Below are 12740 nucleotides of genomic sequence, written 5' to 3' on the forward strand. Positions count from 1 at the left end.
AAGGCCGCATGCCATGTTGACATTCCAGGGTCTGTTATGTCTCAGACATCATGGTAAGGAGGCGGGGGCCATTCCAGATGGACACACGGGAGGACGCTCAAGTTTAACTGTCTTGGCCTCCATATCTCCAGATGTGATTTTTCCGCATTCCATCAATGTCCTCTCAATCCCTACATTTTAGGTTAAAAAAAGTTCTGTAATGTTCTTGTGGTGTCCGTTCTAACTGCAAGTATGGGTGGAGACTGTTCCCATGTGCTTTTTGGAACTGTACGCCTTACGGCTTGTATGTAGAGTACACAGTTATGATCTTCATAAGACATGTGGAACAGTATATTTAGCATGATGAACTCATAAAGCAACAACCCGCAACATGTTAGCTTTGACTGTGTCCTTTGTGGGAAATTGTGTGCCATGCTCTTGTGACCCAGTATATAATAGACTACATGAGGTATGTTTAATTCATACCCAGACTGAAAATCTATGCTAGTCAGTTTCCTACTATAGTAGTGCAACCTCCCCTCCTTAGTTTCCACTATTGGTTTATACTGTTCGATCTGCGGTCGTCTCCTTTTCCCAGCTTTGCTATGTGTCCCAGCAGCACAACACATTACCATAGACATTTTGACATCCTGTTTTGAATGTATGAACACATCCCTCTTTCCTCCCTTTCTTGAAGTAGGTTAATGACTGATCTATATGTGATTGAATAAGTGAAGGAAGGTGTCCATCCTATACTGATTTCACCAATCCAACTCTTTCCAAATGTGCATTTACTTCAAAAAAGCGAGGACGCGTTTTTTACTATTCCAAACAGGGCCTTAGTCTGCATATTGTTGAACTTGTCACCATTTTTGTCCTTGCGGCATCAGTTGAACATGTGGTATTTTTGGCCAAATGCCTGCATTTGTACATCGGCAGTTGTCAGTCACCGGACACTGGTAAAATGTACTTTGACGCATCGTATTTTGCTATGACTAGTCCTGTAAATATAGACATTTTTCTGCATGTATGCACAGAAGGCTTAAGCCGAAGCTTAGCGTTTTCTGTTTCATAGACTAGAGGTAGACCGATTTTTAATCGGCATGGCCGATTTCAAGTTTTCATAACAATCGGTAATCGGCCTTTTTGGACGCCGACTATGGCCGATTTACATTGCAATCCACGAGGAGACTGCATGGCAGGCTGACCACCTGTTACGCGGGTGCAGCATCAAAAGGACCTTGTGGCTTCAATGAGCCAAGGTAAGTTGCTAGCTAGCATTAAACTTATCTTATAAAAAAACAATCAAACTACACATGGTTGATATTACTAGGTTAACTAGCTTGTCCTGCGTTGCTTATAATCAATGCGGTGCCTGTTCATTTATCGTCGAATCACAGCCTACTTCAACTTCGCCAAACGGGTGATGAATTAACAAAAGCGCATTTACGGAAAAAGCACTTACATTGCACAAATGTACCTAACCATAAACACCAATACACAAGTATATTTTTAAAAACCTGCATATGTAGTTACAATAAATGCATGTTAGCAGGCCATATTAACTAGGGAAATTGTGTCACTTCTCTTGCGCTCTGTGCAAGCAGAGTCAGGGTGTATGCAGCAGGTTGGGCCGCCTGGCTCGTTGCGTAAAGACCATAATTAATTTGCCCGATTTTATATTTTACATAATTATGACAACATTGAAGGTTGTGCAATGTAACAGCAATATTTAGACTTAATGTTGCCAGCCGTTCGATAAAATATGGAACGGTTCTGTATTTCACTGAAAGAATAAACGTTTTGTTTTTGCATTGATAGTTTCCGGTTTTGACCATATTAATGACCTAAGGCTCGTATTTCTGTGTTTATTATAATTAAGTCTGCTTTCATAGAGCAGTCGGACTGAGCGGGGGTAGGCAGCAGCAGGCTCGTAAGCATTCAAACAGCACTTTACTGCATTTGCCAGCAGCTCTTGGCAATGCTTGAAGCACAGCGCTGTTTATGACTTCAAGCCTATCAACTCCCGTGATTAGGCTGGCAATACTAAAATGCCTATAAGAACATCCAATAGTCAAAGGTATATGAAATACAAGTGATATAGAGAGTGTCCTATAATAACTACAACCTAAAACTTCTTAACTGGGAATATTAAAGACTCATATTAAAAGGAACCACCAGCTTTCATATGTTCTGAGCAAGGAACTTAAACGTTAGCTCTTTTACATGGCACATACTGCACTGTTACTTTCTTCTCCAACACGGTTTTTGCATTATTTAAACCAAATTGAACATGTTTATTTGAGACTCAATTGATTTTATTTATGTATTATATTAAGTTAAAAGTGTTCATTCAGTATTGTTGTAATTGTCATTATTTTTATATATTTGGTTAATTATTGGAGGGCCAAAAAAAGGAGATGCCGATATTTAAATCGTACCATTTTTATATACGTATGTGTGCGTGTATACATGCATACATAAAAATCGGCCGATTTTTTTTATCGGTATCGGCTTTTTTGCTCCTCCAATAATCGGTATCGGCATTGAAAAATCATAATCGGTCGACCTCTATAGACTTTAGAAAATTAAAATAAGCCCAACCCCTCCTATGCTCCTACCCATCGATTGGTATCAAGAGAGCGACACGGTGTCCAGACAGCCAAGGTTTTAATGAAAAGTAGCATCCTATTGGTCCAATGCCATGTAGTTGGAAGAGCAGCCCTATTGTATGCAGATGGACTATATTAAACTTATTTTACTACCTTAGAATTACTTGTAATTGATACTCATAGTATAACATAATTGTCCACATGCCTTATGTTCTAGTCAATTAACATCAATGATTCCTGACCCTTTTTGCTCTATTTTATTTCCTTTTTCGCTGTGTGCCACAGAGGAGGCTTTCAAATTCAGTCAGTTCGTGCCTGTCGCTTCAAAGTCCAGGTCTCACTACTACCATTTGAAATGTTTTTCCCTTTTATCAGTAGAGCCTGTTAAGGTTTGAAAACGCGAAATGGAAATTCCAGTGTAGCCAATCAATCTGTGCCCGTGGACTTGCACAGAAATCAGTCAACCAATTAGCCATCGTTAGTGTTGCTAAAAGGGGACTTGTCAAGTGATAGACTGCAAAGTTACCTGACCATTGCTAGGCACACAGGCTCCGTTCCACACACAAACTGTGACGCAACCAATGGCCGTTGCAGATTCCATTGAATGTATAAAAAGGGGCATCATTCTGCATTTGTAATGTGGCACTGCTCTGCTGCCACCCATTTTTTGGTGGGGTAGATTGTAGCCTTTACTGTGTTCTTATTGGGCCTTGAACCCATTACCCAGCAGTAGCAGCAATAGCCGCATGCGACTTGTTATATTGAACAGCCCGAGTGGAAACCCTGACAGGGCAGATTTACAGGGCAGATTTATTCAGTGCCGGGCGGCCAAGCGGAAGCGGATTGTGGTGTTATATATTGCCGTCTTCCTATTGCCACTACAGTGCGGGGCTCAAAGTTGACGAGAGCCCACACAGGCCAGCTGACTTCCAACTATAGTATGAGTCCGTACTGTGTGGCTTCTTGGCCTTAGTAGTGGGGGACCAGGCATGGAGTAGACAAGTCTATGTCCCAGTTAGATGTTTTAATGAAATTTGAACACGTGGCCCAGAGAAAAGAACACCGTTTACAGTAAGTAAGACTTTGGTATTGGCTAACCTTTGTCAATTTTAAAGCCTTTGGATGCAATGACCTTATTGCTCTGATTACAACTTCTTGAGTGTTTCTATGAAGTTCAAGTTGTGTACTGAGTCTGCAAAATGCCCATGCCATCACTCTGTTACAATACAATTACAACCATGTCAGCATGTGGCTTTTGTTCTCATACACTCTTTGGATGGTGATGCTGTGCGCCGATACTTTTGTGTTCCCTTTGGCTCAAGTTAGACGCTGACCAATCCCTTTGGCAGTTAGTAAATGTAGTGTGAAGTCTTGACCCCCTTCCTCTCTCTGTGGAGTGTTGAGTAGGCAGGGCCTCTCTTTAAGAAGTGGCGAAATTAATAGTGTTGCTGACAGACCCCCCCCCCCCCCCCCCCCTTAGATATTGTTGAGCTTTTCTCTGGGAATTCCCAGTTATGCGTTTCCATGCACGTAACTTGGAAGCCCTTGGTGGTGTGACACCCTGCTCTTTTTTAAAATGTTATCTTTTTTTATTGTATGCTATTCTGAATGATTGGATACTCCCTTATTTGACATGATCAGTCTTCTGAAATTACATGGCCTTTTTAAGTGCAACGATTTTGGTCGCATTAGGCTTGGGCAGTATACCGTGTATACCGGGGTATTTGGAAATAGTCAAGGGGATGGTTTTTCAATACCATTTGAAACTGTTTTTGGAAGTTTTTCAATAAATTGTCATATTTGTAGCTACTTTAAGTAAATGCCTGCAGTCAACTTGTGCAATACTTTAGACGGAGCAGATCGCATTCTTCATTTCACCTGTCACATTATTTAACATTATGAAGCTTACCGTAGTTCCCCAGAACAGTTCAGCCAGTCACCTGTTTGTAAAAAGCACAACCGGAGAAAGCGGGAGCATGTGAGTCCAGCTGTGTGTTGACAGGAGTCACGTTTTAAATTGAAAGTCAAGTTTTATTTATTTATTTATTTTCCCCAATAGATGGGCAGCTACAGTTTCCTTTCACAGGAAATCCATTAGTGCAACATTCATCCGAAATTGCTTCATTTTCATCAGATGGCAACAGAAGTTCAACGCTATTTGGCTGGCAACCACACAAGTAAATGAGCTTAGCCTTTTCATCTACTTTTTTGGCAACAACAATGCACGGCCATCATGTTTCTAATGTAGATCACAGAAGGGACGTTGCCAGCTACATTTCCTAATGTTTTGCTTAAGGTTAATCTTGCATTTTGCAGATGAAAGTAGGCTGGTTACACCAAGAAAAGTAACTGAGAAAAGTAGCTACAGATCATTCAGTGTGCTGAAATTACATTAAGAAGCATTTTAGCTCTGCGTTTATAAAACGCAGAATGATATTTCTTATGCGGTTTTTCCCCATGCGTATGAAAAATAATTCTGCTCTGTTTAACTTGCTAGTAATCTAAGTAAGTAGTGTTCTCGCCATACCAACATTTGAGTAATGATACGATACCAGGCCAAGTATCACAATATCGAGTAGTATTGTGATACCAAGGGGGGGAAATTCAGTGGCCTAGCATCTTGTTCGTCCCGTCGCCCGGACGCTTGTTCACGTTTTCTAAACGTTATGCACTTGTGCTACACGAAAACCTGTCACTGATAGTCACACTTCTACTCAATACAACACATATTGAATTTAACTTTACACTGTTCACTATATAATAGAATACTGCATCGAATTTGCTCATATTTGCAAAGGCCAACATGGAATGGGAGGAAGGAATATATATGCATAGCTGCATGGCATTGTGCCAGTAAGGGGAAAACACTGCATGAAACCTACTCTTCAGTTAACGCCTTGACACTCTCCCTCTCTCCCACAAACACACACTGCTCCCGACTTAAATGTTAGGCCCCAAACAGAATGTAAGGAGCACCAGAAAGAGATTTTTGATATACACTAAAAAAAATAATATATAAACACAACATGTAAAGTGTTGGTTTCATGAGCAAATCCCAGAAATGTTCCATACGCACAAAAAGCTTGTCTCTCAAATTTTGTGAACAAATTTGTTTACGTCCCTGTTAGTGACAGGTGTGGCATATCAAGAAGCAGATTAAACAGCATGATCATTACACAGGTGCACCTTGTGCTGGTGACAATAAGACCACTTTAAAATTTGCAGTTTTAGGACCTCCCGAGAGGTCTAAGGCACTGCATCGCAGTGCTAGAGGCATCAGACAGACCTGGGTTTGATCCCGGGCTGTATCACAACCGGCCATGATCGGGAGTCCCATAGGACGGCGCACAATTGGTCCAGTGTCGTGCGGATTAGGTGATGGTTTGGCAGGGGGGGGATTTACTTGGATCATCACGCTCTAGCGACTCCTCGTGGCGGGCCGGGCGCCTGCAGGCTGACCTCGTTCGTCAGGTGAAAGGTGTTTCCTCCGACAAATTGATGCGACTGGCTTCGGGGTTAAGTGAGCAGGTGTTAAGATGCATGGCTTGGCGGGTCATGTTTCGGAGGACACATGACTTGACCTTCGCCTTCCGAGCCCGTTGGGGAGTTACAGCGATGAGACGATCGAAATTGGAGAAAGGGGGTGTAAAAAAAGTGGACGTTTTTTTTCTTTCTCACAAAACACAATGCCGCAGATGTTTTAAGGGGGTGAGCAATTCGCATGCTAACTGCAGGAATGTCCACCAGAGTTGTTGCCGGATAATTTTATATTCATTTCTCTACCATAAGCTGCCTCCAATGTTGTTTTAGAGATTTTGGCAGGATGTCCATCTGGCCTCACAACCGCAGACCAAGTGTAACCATGACAGCCCAGGACATCCACATTCAGCTTTATCACCTGCGGGATCATCTGACGGCCATGTGAAATCCATAGATTAGGGCCTAATGAATTAATTTCAATTGATTTCCTTATATGAACGGTAACTCAGTGAAATCTTCGAAATTGTTGCATTTATATTTTTGTTCAGTATAGTTAGACCTAGATTAATCCTACCATGGGCTGTTGTAGTGACCGTATTACTGCCACACCAGCAGTCATGAGTCATAACCACAGTAAAATGTCATGTTACTGAGTCACGGGAATATCCTCTTATGCACTTTGGACATGCGTTGATTGTTAGGGAGTTGGGTACTACCATCAGGTCGCTAATGGCCTGGTACTCGGGGCTCTCTTGTCCTAAAGGTGGCCACATGCTTCCCAACCGAAAGAGTTTGGTTATGATGACATTTTGTGACATTTTTCAAAATGTTTAAGTTTGGTTAGGGTTTTGTCGGCTGTTCAGGCACTAGTCATATTTTCTTCCTCCGTGATTGGTCAACTGTAGGGGTGACGTGAGTTTGTGCTTCTTGTCGATTCAGCCTAATACTCGGTGTGGATTCAACATGGCGAACGACAACTTTGAGCATCGATTGACCGAGGCGGTACAAAAGTACCTTTACCAGTACGATTCTAGCCATTCATTATGTAAAGAGCAGCATGTCAATGCCAATTCATGGAGGGAGATTGCGGAGAAGCTGGGGTCTGACCCAACCACTTGTGAAAAGGCGGGGTAGGGTTTGCAACAAGTTCATCAAAGAAAAGAAACAAGGGCCGCAGTGGAGTTTCAGTTGGAAAGGCTTCTCCAGAAATATTGCTGCTGGCATGGGAAGCATGTAAGACTGGAAGCAACGTGCCGTCTTCACGAAAGGATGGGGTATGTTGTATTTTCTATATTTGTCGACAAAAAGAGTAGTCATGTTTTGCTAACAATAGTTAGCCAGCTAGAGATAGCTACTTGGCTGGCTAGTGTCTAGCTAGCTTAGCAGCATACTCGTGCAAGCCAACCAACTCAACTTTTGATCAAACATTTTGTCATAGAAAGAAAATCATAAGCTTTCCACATTGGTAACACAAGTCAAAGTTTGGTAGCAAGGTCCAGCTAGTGTAAATGTTGCCAACGTTTGAGCGGAGTTGAGTAGCTAACGTTAGGCCAGGCCTACTCAACTCTGCTCAAACGTTTCAAATGGTGTAGTCTCGGTTAATGATATTTGATGTGCATTAATGTTTTGGATATGTGTACTAAATAGACCTCTTCATTTTATTTTCAAGGCACAAACACCAGTGAATGGAGACGGCACCTGGTTTTTGTTCTCTGTGCCCCAGTACTGCCTGTTCACCGGCCCCAAGCACTACCTCTGCAGCCAGCCCATCTCCCGCACTGAGATGCAGTGCAGAATTACAAACGATCTCAATGCAGGACCTGGGAAGCTCTATCTTGGGCCCACCTCCAAGACCTACTCCACTGGCTTGCTCCTCAGCGACGCCACAGAGCAGCAACAGTAGCGGCAGGGGTTTGAGTAGAAGGGAGACCTACTTCACTGGCTTGCTCCTCAGCGACGCCACAGAGCAGCAACAGTAGTAGCAGGGGTTTGAGGAGAAGGGAGACCTACTCCACTGGCTTGCTCCTCAGCGATGCCACAGAGCAGCAGTAGTAGTAGCAGGGGTGTGAGAAGGGACAAAAGAGCTGCAGACTCAGTCCTAGACACATCACTAGTAAAGGCATTGCAAATGTTTGAAGACATCTCAAGATCTGGAGAACGTCATGCACCAAGCCACCAGCTTGTCCCAGAGGTAAATAAACACAAATAATTTCAGACTTTACTCTGATCCCCTTTCCTCTCTTCTGTTTACTTTCTTCCTCACCATGCACACTGCTCTCCAGACACTCTTAATTTCCCCCCTCTTTTCATACTCTCCACAGGGTCCTGGCAGCTACAGCTGATTTCATGGATGAACTCTTGACCAATCTCCGGGAGGAATTCGATCACCAGCTGCACGAGTTCGTGCATGATTTCAAGAAGATGACATGGACCCGAACGACTGGGACCACAGTGAAATGAACTTGTTCTATTGTTTAGACATCTCAGGAGTCACACTAGACACTTTAATTTTATTCCATAGTTTTACTTTTATTTACATTTCTGTTACTAACACACTGTTTTACTATTGTTCAGAAATATTTATCTACACTCTGACACTTACATTGTATTCCATAGATACTTATTTACATGTCTGATCTTAGCAGACACTTTTGTATTGTGGTTTACTTTCAGAAGCAAGAATAAAGGTTTATTTGTGTGCTGAAAAAGCTCTGTTGCCATTTCCTCATCTCAATACAATGTGTTTCAATGCATTCTATTTCAACATCAGGGGCTGACAACGTACAGAAGAGCTGTGTGCCACAGAATTGACAGACTTTCTTATACTTGTGGTGTAGCTCAATCTAATCTAAATTACTGCGCACTGAGACGTCCCAGAATCCGGTTTCATTTTATTAACAAGATTAAAACTACTGGTTCACAGTGCGGACAAAGAACTGAGACTGCATACAAGAATCCTCCTCCTTGCAGCCATGATGCCGAATGCATTCTGACTCCGACAATGAGTGGTGGTAGGTCCAGCTACGCCCAAGTTTATTGAGATTAGCACCTGTGAAGGAGCGGTAGCAAGAGAATGTCATAAATAGTTCCCACATATTGAGCACTTGTTGGCTGCTATTCCTTCACTTTGCGGTCCAACTCATCCCAAACTATCTCATGGGTTGATTGTGGAGGCCAGGTCATCTGATGCAGCACTCCATCACTCTCCTTCTTGGCCTGGAGGTGTGTTTTGGGCCATTGTCCTGTTGGAAAAATAAATTATAGTCCCACTAAGCGCAAGCAGATGGGATGGCTGCAGAATGCTGTGGTAGCCATGCTGATTAAGTGTGCCTTGAATTCACAAAGACACGGCGGTTGGAACCAAAAGTCTTACATTTAGACTCATCAGACAGAAAGACAGATTTCCTCCGGTCTAATATCCATCGCTCGTGTTTTTTGGCCCAATCAAGTATCTTCTTCTTCTTGGTGTCCTTTGGTAGTGTTTTCTTTGCAGCGATTCGACCATGAAGGCCCAGTACACGCATTCTCCTCTGAACAGTTGATGTTCATTTATTTGGGCTAAAATCTGAGGTGCAGTTAACTCTAATGAACTTATACTCTGCAGCAGAGTTAACTCTGGGTCTTCTTTCCTGTGGCGGTCCTCATGAGAGCCAGTTTCATCATAGCGCTTGATGGATTTTGTGACTGCACTTGAAGACACTTTTAAAGTTATTTTCCGCATTGACTGACCATGTCTTAAAGTAATGATGGACTGTCGTTTCTCTTTGCTTATTTGAGCTGTTCTTGCCATAATATGGACTTGGTTTTTTACCAAATAGGGCTATCTTCTGTATTCCACCCCTACCTTGTTACAACACAACTGATTGGCTCAAACACATTAATAAGGAAATAAATTCCACAAATTAACTTTTAACAAGGCACACCTGTTAATTGAAATGCATTCCAGGTGACTACTTAATGCAGATGGTTGAGAGAATGCCAAGAGTTTGCAGAGCTGTCAAGGCAAAGGGTGGCTACTTTAAAGAATATATATATATCATTTTAATTTGTTTACATTTTTGGGGGGTTACTACATGATTCCATATGTGTCATTTCATAGTTTTGATGTCTTCACTATTATTTTACAATGTAGAAAAATAGTACAAATAAAGAAAAACCCTTGAATGAGTAGGTGTGTCCAATCTTTTGACTGATACTGTAGTTTATCAACATTTTAAGCTAAACGTTCTCATCTGTTGTCAGGCTTAAAACAGTGGTTTTTTTTATACTAGTGGTTGTAATAATTTGGGATTAATCGCATCCCACCATTGTCCCTCACTGTGTTTGGAATATTTATTTCTCACACAGAATAGAATCAGTCAACTTTTCTACTATGGGGGATAGTAGATTGACATAGGCCTAATGCTTTTGCTGTTCGTTAGGCCTACTCATCTTGTTGGCTGACAAAGTAAATGTGGACAGCTCTTCCAATATCTTCAATATGCGCATCGGAATTGGAAAAGGATGCTCGCAGTTGTGTCCCCGATGTCTCTTCCCTTGTAGCCTGTGAGAAAGACCCGATCATGTGACAGAGCCATGTGAGTGAGAGGTGCTTCAGCATGCAGTGGGGAGAAGGGAATTATATTCAGCCCTAGGGCACAATGGCTACTGGCTGCAAAAGGCATACATTATTTTAGGGGGATTATGGCCACACAAAGGGGATGCAGCTGGGAAATTTGAGACATTATCAAGTGCTTGTCAAATTGTGAATGAGAGACTGATGAAGTGTGTACAGCCTGAAACAAAAAACAAAGCAGAGCTCATGCCTTTAACAAGATGAACTTTAAGCAAAACATTAGTACATGTAGCTGGTTACATTGTCTATGATAAACATTAGAAACATGATGACCATGCATAGTCTTTGCAAAAATCTATTATTTTTGCCTAAAACGACACACCCTAATCTAACTGCCTGTAGCTCAGGACCTGAAGCAAGGATATGCATATTTGTGGTACCATTTGAAAGGGAACACTTTGAAGTTTGTGGAAATGTGAAATTGATGTAGGAGAATATAACATTAGATCTGGCAAAATATATTTTTGAAATGCAAGAGAAAGGCCATAATGTATAATTTGCAGTTTCTAATGTTAATATATATGACAATTCACCACCTGTGGAGGAAACTCAAAACACATTAGCTAGATCGCTATCTCGATATATAACACCTACTGCTAGTAGCATGAATTAATCTAAAGTAAATGTAATGCCTTACACGCACTCATGAAAAGTACATGACTGAGCATAAATAACAGGGTTCTTTTTTGTACGTTGAACTGTAAAGTTGTGTCAAACTACTTCGGCTAACAGTAATGGATTTTAAGGATATCTGGGTCTCTGAGAATGATCAGATGTTACAGCATGAGTGCCTTAAATCTCCTGCAAAAAAAACAAATCCATCCACTTAATTAATTATTAATCTCCCATATTCAAACTCTCTGGGAGTCGAACCCAGGGCGCTTAGTGTGTGGAACTGCAATGGCTTCCAAGATGGCGTAGCAGTCAGACGTGTGTTTTGTCTTGTCCCGTCCTGTCCCGTGTAAATATTGTTTTTTTCCCTTGTTTTTTTCCCCACATATATTTCGTAAATACTTTAATCTCACTTTGCATCTATGGACTGAATATACTCTCATGCAACCTGCCTCACCCAATGTGGTAAGGATCTGCTATTTTTATACTTTAGAAATGGAACCCCCACCAGAAGCTAGCAAGCTAACTAGCTAGTAGTCAGTTAACCACTGCTAGCGGTCTTCACCGTTAACTCGGACACCAGCAAGCCTCAGCTCGGTCAATACCTGCCAGTCTGCACAGCATGATATCAACCCAGAGCATATCGGACTGCTTTTTCTTTACCTCATCTCCGGATTCCGACCGCAAGCTCTGAACCTTTACACCGGATCATCGCAGCTAGCTAGCTGCTATCCGAGTGGCTACTCCTGGCTAACGTCGCTGTCCCAAAGCAAGCACCAGTTAGCCTTGAGCTAGCCTCGAGCTAGGCCCATCTCCCGGCTACCCGAAGAGGTCCACCAGCCAATTCTTGGGCTACAATACCTCTTTTGCCAATTGGAGGCCCATCTGCTTGCCCCGCTAGCTGTCTGAATCGCCGTGTCCCCAGCTCGCCTAGCGTAGTAGCGACTACTGAATCGGCTCCCTGACTCATCGATTGCTCCTCATTGGACCCTATGATCGCTCGGCTACACATGCCTCTCCCTAATGTCAATATGCCTTGTCTATTGCTGTTTTGGTTAGTAATTATTGTCTTATTTCACTGAAGAGCCCCCAGCCCTGCCCAATATGCCTTAGATAGCCCTTTTGTTCCACCCTCCACCCATGCGGTGACCTCACCTGGCTTAACTGGTGCCTCTAGAGAGAAAACCTCCCATCGTCACTCAATGCCTAGGTTTACCTCCACTGTACTCACATCCTACCATACCCTTGTGTGTACATTAAGCCTTGAATCTATTCTTCCACGCACAGAAATCTGCTCCTTTTACTCTCTGTTTCGAACGCACTAGACGACCAGTTCTTATAGCCTTTAGCCGTACCCTTATCCTACTCTTCCTCTGTTCTTCTGGTGATGTAGAGGTTAACCCAGGCCATGCAGCACCAAGCACCACTCCCATTCCCCAGGC

General features: G+C 42.5%; 1 protein-coding gene and 1 long non-coding RNA gene across 3 annotated transcripts in view; both read left to right on the forward strand.

The window, feature by feature from the left end:
* The window catches only part of LOC139551717 (solute carrier family 12 member 2-like), a 98626-nt gene that overhangs the window by 12000 nt on the left and 73886 nt on the right, over positions 1 to 12740 (forward strand). The window lies entirely within an intron of this gene.
* On the forward strand, positions 6767 to 8768 carry LOC139551718 (uncharacterized). The gene is made up of 3 exons (XR_011670307.1): positions 6767 to 7345; positions 7741 to 8262; positions 8393 to 8768. It is a non-coding gene; the product is annotated as an uncharacterized lncRNA (long non-coding RNA).

This window comes from Salvelinus alpinus, chromosome 24 (assembly GCF_045679555.1).
Source record: "Salvelinus alpinus chromosome 24, SLU_Salpinus.1, whole genome shotgun sequence".
Lineage (NCBI taxonomy): Eukaryota > Metazoa > Chordata > Actinopteri > Salmoniformes > Salmonidae > Salvelinus > Salvelinus alpinus.